Source organism: Heptranchias perlo, chromosome 20 (assembly GCF_035084215.1).
Source record: "Heptranchias perlo isolate sHepPer1 chromosome 20, sHepPer1.hap1, whole genome shotgun sequence".
In the NCBI taxonomy this organism is placed as follows: Eukaryota; Metazoa; Chordata; class Chondrichthyes; order Hexanchiformes; family Hexanchidae; genus Heptranchias; species Heptranchias perlo.
In genome coordinates this window covers 29,832,703-29,849,955 of record NC_090344.1, presented here as the reverse complement: position 1 = coordinate 29,849,955, position 17,253 = coordinate 29,832,703, and the positions used below count along the sequence as shown (strand labels likewise).

The 17,253-nt window shown below is 44.3% G+C and overlaps 3 non-coding genes across 3 annotated transcripts; all 3 read right to left on the bottom strand.

The window, feature by feature from the left end:
• Window positions 1-1,400: 1,400 nt before the first annotated feature.
• trnas-gcu (transfer RNA serine (anticodon GCU)) lies at window positions 1,401-1,482 on the bottom strand. The gene has a single exon. It is a non-coding gene; the product is annotated as a tRNA-Ser (tRNA).
• Window positions 1,483-4,900: 3,418 nt separating this feature from the next.
• On the bottom strand, window positions 4,901-4,974 carry trnat-ugu (transfer RNA threonine (anticodon UGU)). The gene has a single exon. It is a non-coding gene; the product is annotated as a tRNA-Thr (tRNA).
• A 5,525-nt stretch (window positions 4,975-10,499) lies between these two features.
• trnav-aac (transfer RNA valine (anticodon AAC)) lies at window positions 10,500-10,572 on the bottom strand. Its single transcript has one exon. It is a non-coding gene; the product is annotated as a tRNA-Val (tRNA).
• Between the last annotated feature and the right edge of the window lie 6,681 nt (window positions 10,573-17,253).

Below are 17,253 nucleotides of genomic sequence, written 5' to 3'. Positions count from 1 at the left end.
AAGTGATGCACTTTTGGAAGAAGAACATGGAGAGGCAGTATAATCTAAATGGAACAATTTATGGGGGGTTCCAAGAGCAGAGGAACCTGGGGATTCATATTCATAAAACAGGGCAAGTTGATAAGGCGGTTAAGAAAGCATATAGGATACTTCGCTTTGTCAATAGGGGCATTGAATACAACAAATGGAAATCATACTAATCCTTACAAATCAGTGTTTAGGTCTCATCTGGAGTATATTGTACAGATCTGGGCACCACACTTTAGGATGAAAAGGGATTGAAGAGGATTCAGAGCAGGTTGACCTGGATGATACCAGGGATGAGGGACTTCAGTTATTTGGAGAGATTGGAGAAGCTGGGATTGTTCTCCTTACAGCAGAGATGGTTAACGGGAGACCTAATAAAGGTGTTCAAAATAATGAGGGGTTTTGAAAGAGCAAGTAGGGAGAAATTGTTTCCTCTGGCATGTGGGTCGGTAACCAGAGATCATAGATTTAAAATAATTGGGAAAATAACTAGAGGGGAATTGAGAAGAATTTTTTTTCACACAGAGGGTTGTTAAGATCAGGAACGCACTTCCTGAAAGGATGGTGGAAGCCGATTCCATGGGATCATTCAAAAGGCAATTGGACATAATTGAAGAGGACTAATTTGCAGTGTTATGGGGAAAAATCTGGGGTGTGGGTCTAATTTGGACAGGTCTTCGAAAAAGCCGACACTGTCACGACGGCCGAATGGCCTCCTTCTGTGCTGTAAGATTCTATGATCCTATGATTACCTTCTGAATCATTACAATTGAAGCTATTCAGTGTTGAGCAACGAAGAAAATTATAACCGTGATATTCTGCTTTTCCATTCCCTTATGAATATCGCAGATTATACTGTCCAGGCGGGGGTGGGTCTGAATGGGGGATAGAGTGCGGAGCTTGGAATGGAAGCCCAGCAGAATGAACTTGGTCTCATCAGTTTTTGTTATTTTTCCGACCAGTTGCCCGAAGCAGGCGGTGAAACTTTTTCTCGAGAGAGGATCGTCATTTCAGTTCAGAAGGAAAAAGGTATCAAGAAAATCGCGTAAAACGCACACAGAATGATCCGGGACTTACAGCACATCCCTTTTAAACAGACACAGACACGAAATGATCCGGACATAAATCATAATTATGGGACGGAAGTTTCTCTTACGTTGACCATAAGATTTACTCATTTTACAATGACACCAATGTACACTCTGATATTTCGCGATCTCACAATCTCACAATCTCAACACCTTCCTGGAAGGAACTGTTGCTGATTTCAGCAAACAATGCAAAACCCTCCGTCTGCCGTTTCGAGAAGGATGGGACTTTCACCAGACCTTCTGGGTGGACTGAATGGGAGAAACAAAACTTAAACGCAATAACGACGAGGATGGGATTCGAACCCACGCGTGCAGAGCACAACAGATTAGCAGTCCATCGCCTTAACCTCTCGGCCACCTCGTCGCATGCAGAAATATGCGAAACCCCCTTTATTCAAAATTAAAATTCTGGCTATGTTGCCAATCTGAAATAAAAACTGTAAATGTGTATATCCTCAGCAGATCAGGCAGAATCTTTCGACACAGAAACAGAGTTAACGTTTCAGGTCCATGACCATCACATGAGTATTCCAACTCACTCAACTTGCGCCTTGTAAATGGTTGAACGGCTTTAGGGAGTTAGAAGGTGAGTCACTTGGCGCAGAATATCCAGCCTCTGACCTGCTCTTGTCGCCACAATATTTATGTAGCTGGTCCAGTTAAATTTCTGGTTAATGATGACCACTAGTATGTTGATGGTGGGGGATTCGGCGATGTTACTAACGAATCCCCACAGAAGAGATTTACTGTCATGATTCCAGGGATGAGGGGTATAAGTTTCATGAATAGATTGGAGAAGCTGGGGTTGTTCTGCTTGGAACAGAGACAGTTACGAGGAGATTTGATAGAGGTATTCAAAATCATGAAGGATCTTGACAGAGGAGATAGAGAGAAACTGTTCCAATTGGCGGAAGGTTCAAGGACCAGAGAACATAGATTTAAGGTGTTTGGCAAAAGAACCAAAGGTGACATGAGGAAAAACTTTTCGACACAGCGAGTGTTTAGGATCTGGAATGTACCGCCCGAGGGGGTGGTGGAGGCAGATTCAATCATGGTGTTCAATAAAGAACTGGATAAGTATTTGAAACGAAAGAGAATACAGGTCTACAGGGAAAGGGTGGGGGAGTGGGTCTGTCTGGATTGCACTTGCAGAGAGCCGGCACGGACTCGATGTGCCGAATGGCCTCTTTTCGTGCTGTGACCTTTCAATGATTCTATTCTATTTGTGGGAGGCGATGCGAAGCGACCGGAGCGTGACGTAAATCGACCTGCTCATGTACATTCCCTGATAATAAATCCTTGTGTGATGCAAAGAAGAAATTCATAATTATGGTGCATATCTTTTGTATTATACTGACTATAAGAGGTACTCGGTTCACCAGGGCGCCATTGTGCACATTGATTGATACTTCACCGAGATCACCCCTCACAGTCCCAACACCTCCGTCTAACAAACAGTTGGGTGGCAATCCAGACTGAGCTGAATTGTGCAAACAGGTGTAAATCAGCAATGCGGAAAAGCACTTCCTGTCAAAGAAGGGTTTTGGTGAGGCGGCGAAAATGGAAAGGTGTACAAATTCTGGCAGCAGTGAGATTCGAACCCTCATAATTCAGAGATAGAAACCAGCATCTGAAACAGCGCAGTTACTCACGCACATGGTAAGCCATTGAGATCGGATGACAAAGCTCATAGAGCTGAAACGTTTCCTCTGGTTTTTTCTCCACAGGTGCTGCCTAACCTGCTCAGCGTTTTCAGCATTTTCTGTTTTCATTCTTGTGATTTCACAATGGCTGTTTTCCTGAAAACACCCAATTTGACCCAAGGACAAAGCTCCAACTTCACTTTCCTCACGCGCTTAAAGTCTGCCGTTTCCGAACTAAATCTCCTCCACGCCGAACATTCAAAGGACCTTTCGCTCACGGCCAACCTCCTGTTATCGACACTTTTTCACCATTCCCGCTCTTTTCATTTCTCCTCATTCCTTTTCAATCGGACATTTCCACAGACCTATTAAGATCAAGCGGAACATTTCCGACTTTCCTGCACCGCCCAGATTGCCAAAAATGCACCTTTCAGCCGTCTTTCGCAGCAATGTCGCGCCGCCCGTCTCTCCCGCACATCAACTGTTCGGGGAAAAGCACCAACGACCATGAAAACAAAACCCAGTTCTTCAGTTAACATCCCCCGTGTCACAAGATACCCCATGGAAATTTCACGGAAAAGTATGCGCTGTCCTACCGAATGCCAGCCCTGCTTTCTTAGAGCTTGTCTCTGGAGCAGATCGAAATGTATCGATTGGTTTCAAGTCACAAATGAACATTGATGCGAACGGGACATGTGCCCCCGAGAAACAGCGGTCGATGGAGAGCAAACTTTAAGCCGGAAGAATGTGAAAGTGAATGTTAGATTCGGCAAGGCCGCAGGAAAGTCTCAATGAAATAGACCATGATCGTAGAAGGAAGGAAAAGCTGGAGGCAGCGGCGGGTCTGAATTGTGGATCATCCAGCAGAGACACATAGAGAACAAAAACAGGATAAAGACAAAGGTGCTGGGGCAGAAAGAAAAAGCACGAAATAAGAGGAATGAAAAGAGAGTGAAAGAAAGAATGGGAGAGAGGGAGGTGAAAGAAAGAAAGAGAGAAATAAAGATAGAAGGGAGAGAGAAAATCAAGCGTGCAATACTCACCCCGCAAACGGGCGCTGCTCCCAATCGGCGACACTTCGCCCCACAGACCCTCATCCCATTCACACCATCCTACAATACACTGTCAATGTTGTGCAGTGAAACAGAGAGTTTAAAGGCATAAAGACACACACACCATCCTACAATACACTGTCAATGTTGTGCAGTGAAACAGAGAGTTTAAAGGCATAAAGACACACACACCATCCTAAAATACACTTTCAATACCTGTGCAGAGAGACAGAGAGTTTAAAGATACAGAGATACTTACATACAGTACACATTAAACATCCGTGCAGTGAGTCAGAGAGTTTACAGGTACAGAGACACTCACAGCGTCCCACAATACACTTTAAACCATGTGCAGTGAGACAGAGCGTTTAAAGATATAGAGAAATTCACCTTCTTTTTTCAAAAGTGGTACATCCCAGAAGCAAGAGAGAGCGTGGGTCAGTCTCCCTCTCCTGATAGAGCTGAGGCTTGTCAGTCAAGAGTCCTCTCCTCCGTGTATTGGCCGTGGAGGAAGTGCAGAGTAGATTTAATAGAATACCTTCAGCCTGACCGAGGTTAGGCTGACTGGCCTGTAATTACTTGATCTATCCTTTTCTCCCTGTTTATACAACAGTACAACTTTAGCAGTCCTCCAATCCTTCGGCATATCACCTGGAACCAGGGAGGATTGGAAAATGATGACCAGAGCCTCCGTTATTTCCTTCCTTGCTTCTGTTAACAGCCTGGGATATATTTCATCGGGGTCGGGAGATTCAGGTGGAGTGATCTGCGGACTTCATTTTCCTCTTTGCAAAGATTTTCACCGCAGGTCAAGATCACAAGTCCAGGTCCAAATTAGGACGACTTCCCGGTTTGAACCTCAAATCGTGAATTATACCCTGACCTCAACGAGCCCAAAAACGAGAACGTGTCTTTAAGTTAACCCGTTGCTGACACATTCTATGAGAGGTCTGACTGTCCAATGAAAGGGCGTTTTCGAAGAGTCAATCTGATATCAGTTTCCTCCTCAAACCTGAACAAATACCAATTCCAAAGTGCCATTTTGTCGCTTAATTCCACAAATTAGGTAAAAATCATTAGTTATGCAAGGCACTGCTGGGAGTTGAACCCAGGATCTCCTATTTACAAGACAGATGCTTTACCCAACTAAGCCACAGCGCCCATTCATGATAACTTTGCCCCACCTCCTCTCACTAATATCTATCAGCGATACGTCACTGTCTGTTTGGGGTTCAGACCGTTTCATCTTTGTCTGTTTGGTTTGTCCGTTCACCTGTGCATCCCGATGCTGCCTGCATATCTCGTTTTGTTTATCTTTGTGTCTCCATCAATGCGTTGATATACGGATGAGTATGTGTACTTATGTTTGTTACATTAAATAAATTACCAGTTTAGACAATTCTCGCTCTGAAAGTGAAGAATTATTGAGACGCACTTTACAGCAAAGTATTGTTTATTTTGGTGCTGAAAATAAAAAACCGTAAGAGGTCCAAACAGGGAAAAGGAGATAAACCTGTTAGGGAAAATGAGGACAACAGTCAAGATTTTTACCAGTATATTAAGTGAAAGAAGGGAGGCTTAGAGTAATGTGGGCCGCTTAAAGACAGATGGAGGTGATATTGTAATTGAAAATCATGAAATGTAGAATTGCTAAATATTTACTTTGCTTCGTTCGTCACAGAAATAAACGAGGCTAACATATCAGAGATATGAGGAAAACTGTAAATAAATCAAGGGGTTTCAGTATAACTAAAATAATGGCAATGGAGAAAATAATTAGATTAAAGATAGACAAATCTCCAGGACCTGATGGTTACCATTCCAGGGGACTGAGAGGACTAGGTGAGGAAATTGTACATGCTTTAGTCATGATCGTTCAAAATCTCTTGATTCAGGAATTGTTCCTTTGATGGAAACAATTTCAATGTCACTCCATTATTTGGGATGGGTAGCAGAGATGATGTTGGAAATTATAGACCCATTAGTCTGACATCCGTTGTGGGGAAGTTGCCAGTATCCGTTATTAGGGAAAGAAAGATTGAGCACTTGGATAAACATGAATTGATCAGAGAGAGCCCGCATGGATTTGTAAAGGGTAAGTCAAGTCTAACAAAACTAGTTGAACTTTATGAAGATGTAACTAACGTGGTATCTAATGGAGTATCCATGGTTGTTATATGATATTGACTTCCAGAGGTATTCGATAAGGTACCATATAAGAGACTGTTAACGACAATGACAGTGCGGAGAATTTGAGGCAACCTAATGAAATTGGTAGGGAGTTGGATAGAAGGTGGGAGACAGAGTCCCGGTATATAAATGACGTAGACAAAGGAATAGAGAGCCGTGTATCCACGTGTGTCGCTGACACCAAGATAGGTGTCGCAGTGAGTCGTGTCGATGGAAGCATAAAGTTACAAAGGGAAATTGATAAATTAAGAGAGTTGGCAAAACTGTGGCAGATGGAGCAACATACAATTACATGGAAAGTACATCACGGAAACAGGCAGTTCGGCCCAACTAGACAATGCCGGTGTTTATGCTGCAAACAAGCCTCCGCCAACCCCATTTAATCTAACCCTATGAGCAAACCCTTAGATTCCTTTCTCCTCCATTTGTTTTTCTAGCTTCGCTGTAAACGAATCCATGCTATTCGCCTAAACTACTCCTTGTGGGAGCGAATTGAACATTCTAACCACTCTCTGGGTGAATGTGTTCCTCTTGAATGCCATATTGAATTAAATAGTGAATACCTTATATTCATGGCCCCAATGATTTGGAGTCCCCACCTCCACAAATGCAAACACCTTATCTACGTCTAACCTATCAAACCCTTGCATAATCTTAAAGTCCTATATCAGGTCACCCCTCAGCCTTCTCTTTTCTATACAGAAGAGTTCCAGTCTGTTCAAACTTTCAATATGGAGAAGTGTGAGTTCATCTACTTTGGACTGAAGCAAGATAGATCAGAGTATTTTCTGAAAGGTGAGAAGCTAGGAACTGTGGAGGAGCAGAGAGATTTAGGGGTCAAAGTACAGAAATCGCTAAAAGCCAGTGGAATGGTCGAAAAATTTATTTAAATGTCTCATGGGATGTTGGCCTTTATCTCAAAGAAGCTGGTATTCAAAGGGGGAGAATGTTACAGATAGAAATATCTGCTGATACCCCATTTAAAGTACTGCATTCAGCTCTGGGCACCACACATCAGGAAGGAAATATTGGCCTTGGTGGGGCTGCAGCGCAGATTCACCAGAATGATACCGGGGCTAAAATGGTTAAATTTTGAGGACAGGTTATGCGGAGGTCGGTCCTCATTTTTCTCTTATGGATCCGGCCTCATCCGTTTACTGTTGACGGGAGCGCGTCTGATACTAAGTCAGTCAGAATCGGATGCAAATCACATAACCGGCACAGCGGGTCTGGGACTGGCGACTGGTTTAACATTGAGTCTTTTTTATGGGATACGCTGTACATTTTTTGTATCATAATAATAAGTTTGATACAATGAAGGTTTTTTCAGTTATTTCCCATTTCCACCCACACCAGTTTCACACAGCAAAAGGTAACAATATTTAAGGGATGTAATGTGCAGTGTTGGTGGAATCAATGTAATTTAACTTGATATATTGTAGAATCTCTTGTCTATCCCAGGCTCTTACCTCAGGCTTAGATCCTCACCTAGTTTAAAACCAGTCACTCACTGATATAAATAAACCAGTAACAACCCCGAAACCTCAGCGGGTATATTTGTTCCGATACTAAGTGACGGTCCCAATTTCCACTGAAATTCTCGATCAGCAAATACCAGAGGCTGTTTTGGGTTTGACAAACTGTGAAACAGATTGTTTTAAAAGCCGGAAAGACGGAAAAACTGGTGGTTGATATTAAGTGTTTTACATTAACGCTTTCTGTTTCAGATTTACAATTTATCTTTGCATGTTACTGATAGGAGCGGCTATAACGGAGCCCAGTGACTGGGTAACGAGCTGCACTGAATCATTGTCCTGTGTTACCGACCGGCTCGTTAGACCTGTTCATTCCGTCTCATCTCATTGTCAGCAAACAGGAAATTACTGAAGTTGAGGCTGGTGAATAACAGCTCGAAATATCAATCCTCTCCACCACTGGGGACTGAGTCTTCCGAAAAACAGGGATTTTCACTCGTGCAAATTTCATCCACCTTTTCTGCTCTTCATTTCTCTGATCTGTTTGATGCGGCTTTCCCTTCAATTCACGACCTACAGGAAAAACCCGATTTTATCGTCGATTTTCTGGTCAAGAGGTATGGTGAGATTTCAAATAATTCAAATCGACCCTTATTAACGCCAATATCGTCACCTACACGTTTGACAAATGCAAAGCGGCTTCATTCACGGTTTTGCTGCACAACTTGTTCAAAGATACTGTCGGTAATTGGAGGGTCTTTGAAGTGATGACACGAACATCACAGTTCGCGCTGCCATTTTCCTCAAGACGCTTCAGATTCATGTGGAATGATTTCGGTCTGGCGGTTAAATCCGTTCCCTTTTCACAAATCCGCCTTTGAACCCGTATCCTTTAGTATTTTTGATAACCGATACCAAATCGGTTTGTCCTGTATTTTACATTACTTTTTAAATATTACAGATAAGCAGAGCACTTGAGCTGTCACAGCTGTGACTTTGACTTTTCTCCCTCTCCTCTAGATCTCCCCGGCAACTGCCACTAATCACAATCTTCTGTCTCACTTCTCCATCAGAAAGTTCCGAGCCTCGGTTTTCAAATGAAATAACGCCCATCTCTTCAATCAACGACAGCTCAGAGAGAGTTTCTTAGTTTCATTTCACACTTTATCCAAATCCTCCTTAAAGCACCATCAAAAGTTGTCCTTTAGTTAATAATAAGATCAATCAAAGTTCTTATCTTCTGGGGTTTTGTTTCAGATTCCACGGCTTTTAAAGTTCACTGCGGATATTTATCGAAGCGCATCTTGATTGGACGCTTCTTGGAGAAATCGGAAAAAGATCACAAAGCGATAATTCAGAGACGGAAAATGAAGCTGTTTGACGGGAGCACTGATCGGACTGATTGTGCGCTGCTCTTGTGGCGCAAGCGCTCACCGTGCGGTACTTTTATGATCTCCAGAAATGCCCAGGTTGTGAGTTTGAGCCTCATCTGGAACAATCGAACATTTTGAGTTAAAGGTACAACTGGCATGTTCCATAACGCATCTACTTCTTAGTTTTCCCATGTGAGCACTTGGGTTCCTCTGGCCTACCGTCTTGCAATAGCAGGTGTGAATTTACTTGTTTATAGGGGGAGAGGGAGCTGTTAGCGGCAGTTGATATGGCAAAGGGGCCGGTACGAGATCTTTCAATCTAAAGAACTAAACATACAATTCTACTTTTCGTTTAGCGGATATTCATCAGTTGGAAGTTTCGTGTGGGGAAAATCTGGAAGGGAAATATTCTCCCTGGTGTCACTGTGAAACGGGTGAAATTATTCAGCTTACAGATGTTAATACGCTGAAAGGTCGAGAGGCCTTTTCCAGCTCCCGTGTGGGACAAGTTTAGCTTTTGAGCCACTATGTGAAGTGTTATTTTAATTGCTGCTAACGAATGACAAGACATTGTTAAATAATAGCTACATCATGAAATAAATTTAAAACAGAAATCGATAGTTTCCTGGAAGTAAAGGTAATTCGGGGTTACGGGGAGCGGGCAGGAAATTGGACATGAATTTAGATTTGAGGTTTGGATCAGATCAGCCATGATCTTATTGAATGGCGGAGCAGGCTCGAGGGGCCGATTGGCCTGCTCCTGCTCCTATTTCTTATGTTCTTATGTTCTTATTTGGCACAAACACGAATAATTGTAAACTCACGAGTTCACTGTCCATGTTTCTTACATCATGTTCAACAGAAACAAGGATTCTCCTCAACACGTTGCTGACAATTTTATAACAGGGACCCTCACCCAATTTCGACGTCTACGATGGATAATTCAGAGTCCTACAATGAATAAGTACGATAGGAACTTAACAAATAGCGAGCCTGCATAGCTCAGTCGGTCGAGCAACAGACTTTTAAAACGGGTAGTGATCTGAGGATCCAGTGTTCTGGTTGTAAATTTTGAAACAGCTGGCAAGTTCTGTCTTCGCAGCGAAGCAACAACTACGGGACAGACGATGCCTGCGATGTGTTGTCAAAGCTTCGGTGTTATATTGTTTCCCAGGGATGGGCAGTAATGCGCTGCCTGAAGCGGCAATTGCAGCTTCCCGCCAGCAACGTGTGATCGGACAGGCGGCCTGAATGTTGTTGCTCTCGTGGCCTCACTCAATGCGGGAGCTGGGGAACATCGAACATCGAAAAACTGATCTGTTTGTTGCCGCGGCTGCAATGCTGTTTATAACTGTATTTATAAACCGAGGCAGCGCTGCCGGATCCTTTAATGATCTCTCATAAATCAACTGAAAACAATCGCAATGTGCAGCTTTGAGAGGGGCTTCCTGCACAGTCGGGGCATGAAACGTGAATGAGGGCGAGACACTGTCTGTATATGTGTAGTGTTTGAATGTGTATTGAACTATACAGAGAATGGAAAATATATCGGTTCTGTGAGGTGTTGTATTTTATTCACATTTAACCACAGACTGAATTCTTGCTTTTTTTCACACTTGTTGATTTTTAGTGGGTAACTTTTTCAAAATGTTTCTGCCCGGTTTCGAACCGGGGACCTTTCGCGTGTTAGGCGAACGTGATAACCACTACACTACAGAAACTCTGCTACATATTTCGCTATAGGAAACCCTCAGAAGATAGCTGCCGTCTGCAAATGCTCTCAGTGTGGGAGACGGGTCCCTTTCCCGTTCAGGGAATTAACTTCTACAAAATAGTTTACTGTATTAATTTCGCAACACTCATTAAGCTCTGAAAAAAGACGAATAGTTGTTCAAATCGCCATTAATCAACTAACAACTTTCTGTTTCAGGCTGAAGGAAATCCTAACTTTTATTTTTATTCATTCGCCAGGCAGAATACAGAAAGTTCAGAGGGGAACTGAAAGTGACAAAGAGAGGGTATGAGAATAGACTGGCGGCCAACATAAATGGGAATCCAAAAGTCTTCCACAGGCATGTAAATATTAAACGGGTCGTAAGAACCCAACTCTGATTCGGGAGCATGAAGGAGATCGACTCATGGACGCAGAGGGGGTGGCCCAAAAATGTTTCTGTACGGTTTTCAACCGGGGATCTTTCGCGTGTTAGGCAAACGTGACAACCACGACACTGCAAAAACTCTGCCGCAGACGGTGTTATAGGAAATCCTCAGAAGATAGCCATTAATCAACTAATAACTTTTTGTTTCAGGCTGACGGAAATCCTAACTTTTTTTTAATTCAATCACCAGGCAGAATATGGAAAGTTCAGAGGGGAACTGAAAGGGGAAATCAGAGGGGCAAAGAGAGGGTCTGAGAACAGACTGGCGGCCAACATAGAAGGCAATCCCAAAGTCTGCCACAGGCATGTAAACATTAAACGGGTCGTAAGAACCCGACTCTGATTCGGGACCACAAAGGAGATCGATTCATGGAGGCATCCCAAAAATGTTTCTGTTCGTTTTCGAACCGGGGACTTTTCACGTTTATAAGCGAACATGATAACCACTGCACGACAGAAACGCTGCTGCGCACGTTGTTCGAGGAAACCCTCAGAAGATCGCTGCAGCCTGCAAAAGCTCTCAATGTGGGAGACGGGTCCCATTCTCGTTTCGGGAATTAACTTCGATAAAATAGTTTACTGTATTAATTTCGCAAGACTCATTAAACTCTGAAAAAAGTCGAATAGTTGTTCAAATCACCATTAATCAACTAATAACTTTCTGTTTCAGGCTGACGGAAATCATAACTTTTTAAAAATTCATTCACCAGGCAGAATTTAGAAAGTTCGGAGGGGAACTGAAAGGGGAAATAAGAGGGGCAAAGAGAATACTTTGCATATGTCTTTAACAAGGGTGAAGTTGCTGCCAGAGTCTCAGTATAGGAAGATATAGTTGAGATACTGAATGAGTTAAACATTGGAAGACAGGGCAAATATGTGAGGGCAAGGCTGGATGGCATCTATTTTAATGCAAGGAGTCTTGCGAATAAGGTGGATGAACTGAAGGTGTTGATAAACACATGGGAGTATGATATTGTTGCTCTCACAGAGACATGGTTGAGGGAGGGGCAAGACTGGCAGCTCAATATTCCGGGGTACAGAATCTTCAGGCGAGACAGAGGGGGAGGTATAAGAGGATAGGGGGTCGCAATATTAATTAAAGAATCAATTACTGCCATAAGGAGAGATGATATATTAGCAGGTTCCTCGAATGAGGACATATGGGTGAAGCTTAAAAACAAAAAGGGGGCAAGCACTTTGATGGGAGTGTACTATAGGCCCCCAATCAGTCAGGGGGAGATAGAGGAACAGATATGTAGGCAAATCTCAGAAAATTGTGCAAATAATAGGGTAATAATAGTGGGGGATTTCAACTTCCCCAATATTAACTGGGATACTCAGAGTGTAAAAGGCTTAGAGGGTACAAAATTCTTAACGTGCATCCAGGAGAGCTTTTTGAGCCAGCATGTCGAAAGTCCTACAAGAGAGGGGGCGGTACTGGACCTAATTCTAGGGAATGTGGCCGGCCAAGTGGAAGAAGTGCTAGTAGGTGAGCACTTTGGTGACAGTGACCATAATTCGGTGAGATTTAAGGTGGTCATGGAAAAGGATAGGGAGGGGCCGTAAATAAAGGTTCTAAATTGGGGGAAGGCCGATTTTAATAGGATAAGGCAGGATCTGGCCAAAATGGACTGGGATCAGCTGCTTGTCGGAAAATCCGCATCGGAGCAATGGGAGTCTTTCAGAAGGGAGATTGAGACCATACAATGGCAACATGTTCCCGTAAAGATCAAGGGTGGTTCCAAGAACTCCAGGGAACCTTGGATGTCAGGGGATATACGAGAATGTATTAGGAAAAAAAGGAGGGCTTTTGGCAGATACAAAAGGCTAAAGACGGAGGAAGCCCTAGAGGAGTACAAAAAGTGCAGGGGGATACTTAAAAAAGAAATTAGGAGATCAAGGAGGGGCCATGAAATAACACTGGCGAGCAAAATAAAGGAAAATCCTAAGATGTTTTATAAGTATATTAAGGGTAAGAGGATGACTAGGGAAAAAATAGGGCCCATTAGGGACAAAAATGGCAATCTGTGTGTGGAGCCGGCAGATGCCGGAGGGGTTCTAAATGAATTTTTTGCATCTGTTTTCACTATGGAGAAGGACGATGTAGACATAGAAATACGGCAGGGGGACTGTGATATACTCGAACATATTAACATCGAGCGGGAGGAGGTATTGGCGGTTTTAGCAGGCCTAAAAATGGATAAATCCCCAGGCCCGGACGAAATGTATCCCAGGCTACTGTGTGAGGCAAAGGAGGAGATTGCGGGGGCTCCAACACATATATTCAGAACCTCTCTGGCCACAGGGTATGTGCCAGAGGACTGGAGAACCGCTAATGTAGTACCATTATTCAAGAAGGGGAGTAGGGAAAAACCGGGGAACTACATGCCAGTGAGCCTAACATCAGTGGTAGGAAAATTATTGGAAAAAATTCTGAAGGACAAAATTAGTCTCCACTTGGAGAAGCAAGGATCAATCAGGGATAGTCAACATGGCTTTGTCAAGGGAAGATCATGTCTGACTAATTTGATTGAATTTTTTGAGGGGGTGACTAGGCGTGTGGATGAGGGTAACGCAGTGGATGTAGTATCCATGGATTTCAGTAAGGCCTTCGATAAAGTCCCCCACAGGAGACTGGTCAAGAAGGTACGAGCCCATGGAATCCAGGGTGCCTTGGCACTTTGGATACAAAACTGGCTTAGTGGCAGAAGGCAGAGGGTGATGGTCGAAGGTTGTTTTTGTGACTGGAAGCCTGTGGCCAGTGGGGTACCACAGGGATCGGTGCTGGGTCCCTTGCTGTTTGTGGTCTACATTAATGACTTGGATATGAATGTAAAAGGTATGATCAGTAAGTTCACTGATGATACAAAAATTGGTAGGGTGGTAAATAGCGAGGAGGATAGCCTCAGTCTGCAGGACGATATAGATGGGTTGGTCAGATGGGCGGAACAGTGGCAAATGGAATTTAACCCGGAAAAGTGCGAGGTGATGCACTTTGGAGGGACTAACAAGGCAAGGGAATACACAATGAATGGGAGGACCCTAGGCAAGACAGAGGGTCAGAGTGATCTTGGTGTGCAAGTTCACAGATCCCTGAAGGCGGCGGAACAGGTAGATAAGGTGGTAAAGAAGGCATATGGGATACTTGCCTTTATTAGCCGAGGCAGAGAATATAAGAACAAGGAGGTTATGATGGAGCTGTATAAAACACTGGTTAGGCCACAGCTGGAGTACTGTGTGCAGTTCTGGTCGCCACACTACAGGAAGGATGTGATCGCTTTGGAGAGGGTGCAGAGGAGATTCACCAGGATGTTACCAGGGCTGGAGCGCTTCAGCTATGAAGAGAGACTGGGAAGATTGGGTTTGTTTTCCTTGGAGCAGAGGAGGCTGAGGGGGGACATGATTGAGGTGTACAAAATTATGAGGGGCAATGATAGGATGGATACTAAGGAGCTTTTTCCCTTCGTTGAGGGTTCTATAACAAGGGGACATAGATTCAAGGTAAAAGGCGGGAGGTTCAGAGGGGATTTGAGAAAGAACTTTTTCACCCAGAGGGTGGTTGGAGTCTGGAACTCACTGCCTGAAAGGTTTGTGGAGGCAGGAACCCTCACAACATTCAAGAAGCATTTGGGTGAGCACTTGAAATGCTATAGCATACAAGGCTAGGGACCAAATGCCGGAATATGGGATTAGAGTAGACAGGGCTTGATGGCCGGCGCGGACACGATGGGCCGAAGGGCCTCTATCCGTGCTGTATAACGCTATGACTCTATGACTCTAAAGAACGGGTACTTGAAAGGCCAGCTGCTCTTAAAGTTGATAAGTCACCCGATCCGGATGGGATGCATCCTCGGTTGCTGAGGGAAGTAACAGAGGAAATTGTGGTGAAACTGGCCATAATCTTCCAAACATCCAAAGATACGGGGGTGGTGCAGAGGACTGGAGAATTGCAAATGTTACACCCTTCTTCAAAAGAGTGCAAGGGTGAACCCAGCAACAAGAGGCCAGTCAGGTAACCTCAGTGGTGGGGAAACATTTAGAAACGTTAATCCGGGCAGAATTAACAGTCACTTGGACGAGTGTGGATTGATTAGGAAAAGCCGGCACGGATTTGTTGAAGGCCAATCGTGTTTACTGACCTGATGGAGATTTGATGAGTTAACATAGAGTGTCGATGAAAGCAATGCAGTTGATGCAGTGTATATGGACTTTCAAAAGGCGTTTAACAAAGTGCCGCACTGTGGGCTTATCGGTAAGATTGTGGCCCGGGGATTAAAGGGGGCAGTAGAAACATGGATGCAGAATTATCTAAGGGACAGGAAACAGACAGTAGTGGAGAGCGGTTGTTTTGTGGAATGGAGGGAGTTGTACAGTGGTGTTCCCCAGGGGTCAATGCTGGGACCACTGCATTTCTTGATATATATTAATCATTTGGACTTGGGTGTACGGGGCACAACTTCAAAATTTGCAGATGACACAAAATTTGGAAGGGTAGTAAACAGTCTGGAGGAGAGTAATACTCTGCAAAAGGTGACAGACAGGCTGGTGGCATAGCGGACAAGTTATGTAAACTAGAGGGCATAACTCTAAAAGGGGTACAGGAACAGATAGATATTCTGGGTTTAAGTGCACAACTCGTTGAAGGTGGCAGAGCAAGATGAGAAAGCCATTAAAAAGCATACGGGATCCTGGGCTTTATAAATAGAGGCATAGAGTACAAAAGTATGGAAGACATTATGAAACTTAATAAAACACTGGTTCGGCCACAACCGGAGTATTGTGTCCAGTTCTGGGCACCGCACTTTAGTAAAGATGTGAAGGCCTTAGAGAGGGTGTAGAAGAGATTTACTAAAATTATTAAAGGGATGACCTACTTTAGTTACGTAGATAGACTGGAGAAGCTGGGATAGTTCTCCTTGGAACAGAGACGGTTGCGAGGAGAATTAATAGAGGTATTCAAGATCATGATGGGTCTGGACAGAATAGATGGGGAGAAACTTTTCCCATTGGCTGAAGTGTCAAGAACCAGAGGATATCAATTTCGGGTGATTGGCAAAAGAGCCAAAGGTGACATGAGGAAAAACTTTTTTAAACAGCGACTGGTTCGAACCTGGAATGCACTGCCCGAGTGGGTGGTGGAGGCAGGTTCAATCTTGGCCTTCAAAAGGGAACTGGATAATTACTTCAAAGGAAAAGAATTGCCGGGCGACGGCGATCGGATGGGAAAGTGGGACCAGCTGGATTGCTGTTGCATTGAGCCGAAGGGTCTCCTTCCGTGCTGCAACCTTTCTCCGAAATCTATGATTTCATGGGATGCATGTGTCGCTGACAATGCCAGCATTTATTGCCCATCCTTAATTGCCTTTGCGAAGGTGGTGGTGAGCCGCCTTCCTGAACCGCTGAAGTCCGTGTGCTGAAGGTTCTCCAACAGTGCTGTTTGATAGGGAGTTCCAGGATTGCGACCAAGTGATGATGAAGGAACGGCGATATATTTCCAAGTGAGGATGGTGTGTGACTTGCAGGGGAATGTTCAGGTTGTGTTGTTCCCATGTGCCTGCTGCTCTTGTCCTTCTCCGTGGTAGAGGTCGCGGGTTTGGGTGGTGCTGTCGAAGAAGCCTTGGCGCATAGCACTGCTACATTGCATCTTGTAGATGGTACACACTGCAGCCACGGTGCGCTGGTCGTGGAGGGAGTGAATGTTTAGGGTGGTGAATGGAGTGCCATTCAAGCGGGCTGCTTTGTCCTGGATGGTGTCGAGCTTCTTGAGTGTTGTTGGAGCTGCACTCATCCAGGCAAGTGGACAGTATTCCATCACACTCCTGACTTGTGCCTTGTAGATGGTGGAAAGGCTTTGGGGTGTCAGGAGGGGAGTCACTCGCCGCAGAATTCACAGCATCTGACCTGCTTTTATAGCCACAATATTTATGTGGCTGGTCCAGTTAAATTTCTGTTCAATGGTGACCCACAGGATTTTGATGGTGGGGGGTTCGGCCATGGCAATGCCGTTGAATGTCAAGGGGAGGTGGTTGGACTCTCTCTTGTTGGAGATGGTCATTGTCTAGCACTTGCCTGGTGCGAATGTTGCTTGCTCCTTAGCAGCCCAAGCCTGGATATTGTCCAGGTCTGGCTGCATGCGGGCTCGGACTGCTTCATTATTTGAGGGTTGCGAATGGAATTGAACACTGTGCAGTCATCAGCGAACATCCCCATTTCTGACCTTATGATCGAAGGAAGGTCATTGAT